At 46.4% G+C, this 3426-nt stretch overlaps 1 long non-coding RNA gene across 1 annotated transcript; it reads left to right on the forward strand.

Moving 5' to 3' along the window:
* The first annotated feature begins 203 nt into the window (after positions 1-203).
* LOC117438061 (uncharacterized) lies at positions 204-2321 on the forward strand. Its single transcript, XR_004550630.1, has 2 exons — positions 204-355; positions 1298-2321. It is a non-coding gene; the product is annotated as an uncharacterized lncRNA (long non-coding RNA).
* Positions 2322-3426: the final 1105 nt, after the last annotated feature.

Below are 3426 nucleotides of genomic sequence, written 5' to 3' on the forward strand. Positions count from 1 at the left end.
ACCCTTTATCCAAATCAAGTTTAATCCCGAGGGGGATTGTTTCCAGGCTGTATCATCAGTTCTTTGTTCTCCTTGCACCAGCAGAAATACGTGCATCAGGAATACAAGCTTGCAGGCAGAAGTCATAGTGTGGCGTTTAACACCTCGGTGGCCGCATTCCATAAAGAATTATAATGTAAGCCAGTAATTTCAGAGTTGGAGGTTGAGCAGGTCTGGATTATTAAAAATGCGTTTCCATACCTCTGAGGTGTCTCACTTCCGGAAACACGGACACTGAAATCGTATAAAAGGATCGAATCCGTAGTGTTCCGCACAGCATTTGACTTTCCTTTGCTACCTGCTGGTGCTGCGTTGGGTAAGTCTGTCTTGGCTTGCTGGGAAGTCATGTATTGCTTAGTGTCCTCTAATTCTTAAATGCTACCTGCAGAATCAAGCTTAGAAGACGGGTGGGTTCTGCTCGTCAAGATTTGTGTATGTTACTTACCAAGCAGCTGAGGCTAAGGCAGATGGATATTCCTTCCATGTTCTACCAGTCTTTATTTGCTGTGTGCTTTGCCTTTGCTGTGCTTTCTCCATCAAGATGTGCCTCAGGGTAGCTAGAAGGAGACTTAACTCTCTCTTTCCCCAAGGACAATCTACTTCAGCCCTGAAATTAATGGGTTTGAGAAAGATGAAAAATCAAGGCTTTGGACTGTAAAAGGGAAAAGTGGGAGGGAGGAGAAAAAGTGGATCTTGCAGGCTGCAAGGGTAAGCAATGCATGGAAGGAAATCTGCATGAGGAGAGCTCGAAGGACATCTGTGGGAGAGGTGGGAAAGCTGCTGCACTGTACGCGTCAGCTTCTTTCCTTGTGGCGGTTTTGCGGCACGATGCCATCCTTCATGTCGTCTAGCTGGGGACCTGTGTGTAGACAAGGCGCTGTCACAAACCCAGTAGTCTCCTGTGTGGGTGGAATTTGGGAAGTCATGTCATAGAGCTAATCCCAAACCCAGGGACGCTGTGAATATGTGAGTACTGCCGTGATTTCAGACCCTGCCATACAATCTACCTGAGTCCAGACAGCATCACCTTTCTTTCTTCTTAGGAAAAGAAGTTGTTTGAACTGTACATGCAGCCAGTAGCTAAATGACTAAGTGCATTTTTGTAGGCTTAGTGCTTTGCTATGGATTTCAGGCTGTTTTTCGCGGATTTAATTTAGGATTCTTGTGGAAAAAGCCTAGTTAATCTAGGGGTATAAAAGACCTTGTGAAAGCTGAATGTCTTTGTTTTCCTCAAAGTATATTCCTTTCCTGATTTCAGATAATACGCATCCCAAAGATGAGTTTCCAAGATTGTTGTGAGCACAGACAGCCCTTCTTTCTGTCTCCCAACATCCAGCTGGGGAATACTTCCTTACGAAGATTTGAAGATGGCATAAGAAATCTGGCTAACACCCCTCTAGTGGCTCCATATCTGTATTCACTTAGAAATGGTGGGAATCCTCAGGGCAACCCCATTAACTTCAACCAGGGCAATCTTGCTATGTCCCAGAATCGCAGGTGTGTGGATCCCTGCAGCAATGATGTGACCAGGGGCAACACCATTTACTTGAACCTGGGCACTATTGATGTGTCCCAGTGTCCTGGGAGGAGCGTGAATGCCTGCAGTGGAGCTGGGAGCAAAGGCAACACCATTTACTTGAACCTGGGCATTATTGATGTGTCCCAGAATGAGGGGAGGGGCGTGAATCAATGCTGTGGAGGTGGGAGCAATGGCAACACCGATTTCTTGAACCTGGGCAATTTTGATGTGTCCCAGAATGCCGGGAGGTTTATGAATCCATGCAGTGGAGCTGAGAGCGATGGCAACACCATTTTCTTGAACCTGGGTCTCATTGATGTCTGATGAAGGAACTGTGCTGCTCCATGAGGGCCTGCATGTGGGGGCTCCCATGGTGACAGCCTCAAGGTGACCCTACTCTGCAGTGCCATTGTCTGGTGGAGTCTCCAAAGCCTAAGGAATGAAAACGGTTTGCTGATCCCTACGCTTACCAACATCTTTCTCCAAACATCGCTTTCCTAATGTATTTCCTGCCCTAGGAAAAGGAAATTCTTCAATGGTTCTTCTCATGCTTGGCATAATTTCTACTGTATTTAATCGAAGAACGATGCCTTTCCTTGTAACTTGTACCTAAATGACTTTGTGCCTCCAGGGTGTAGCCTGGGAGATGTATTCTGTAATTCCTCTTTGTACTGATGTGGCTGGAGGAATTTGCCCATCTGTTCTTCTTTACCATCTTGTTCCTCTTCTTGTGACAAGCAATAATAAAAAAGTGAGCACAGCATCAGCTGTCTGCAAGTGTTTCCTTCACTGTAGCGTTCCCGCAGACTCACCCTTTCTCTTTGAATATGTTCCTGAATCCCTGCTGTCTGTGAGGTGGTAGCTTCTGATCAAACTTTGGGGAAGGTGTAGGGCAATAGCCTTGGGAGAGATCTGGGACTCATGTGGGATATTCCAGATGACTGCTGGGAGAGCGGGTGCTCTATGGCACGAGGAAGCTCTGCTCTGTCATGCTGTTGAAAGGATTTGGAATGCGAAAAGCATTTCCCAAAGTGCTTCCTAGAAGCTTCATTCTTCATGAAGAACTCACGTTCAGGAATAAAGAGGTGGCTAGTGCCGTATTTTGGTTCCTTCCATCCCCAAAAGTAACGATCTCACAACTCCATCAACTAGTCCCTGGGGCATGGTGTAGCCAAGCTCCTTGTTTTCATGGGAGCCTCACAGGCTTCTCCATTCAGCCTCCTGGCATCTCAGCTATGCAAAGGTTTCCAAAGGGGAGGGATGGATTGTCAGTCTGGAGACCTGCCCCACCTGGAGCCTGCCCATAGAGATGGATCAAACCCTCACATCTTCCTCGAGGCGTTCTGGAAGGTACTGAGGAGCAAGAAGTCGAGTCTATCGGGGATGCAGGCTTTAAGACTGAAATGCGCCAACATTCAAGAGAGTGGGGTGGGAAGGTCTCAGCGTGCTGAGCATCTGCGAAGAATCCTTCATTTCTGTGAAAATACTTTCTCACCAAAATGTGGTTAGTGGACTCTCTGGGATGCTACACATAAGCAGAAAGAACTCCCTGCTTCCCACTGGTGCTTGGTGCCACTTCACTTAGGAAAAACAACAGCTCACTTTGGGGACTCTTAGGTAGAGGAAAGAAATCAGGATGTATGATTCTTTCAAATAAAAGTTTCCTGTGGTTGGAGAATAGTGGGATTTTTCCTTGCAGAAATAAAAATGAACAGCCAAAAGGAGTACGTGTCTTGAGAATTTCACAGGGATGCATGTCAGTTTGAGATGTTTCCATGAAAAATCATGACATATGCACATTGTGAAAACTTGTATTTACTCTAACAATCACATCTGTGTGGCCAGCAGTTTCTGCGCCTTGTCAGAGG

This window comes from Melopsittacus undulatus, assembly GCF_012275295.1.
Source record: "Melopsittacus undulatus isolate bMelUnd1 chromosome 20 unlocalized genomic scaffold, bMelUnd1.mat.Z SUPER_20_unloc_1, whole genome shotgun sequence".
NCBI classification, from domain to species: domain Eukaryota; kingdom Metazoa; phylum Chordata; class Aves; order Psittaciformes; family Psittaculidae; genus Melopsittacus; species Melopsittacus undulatus.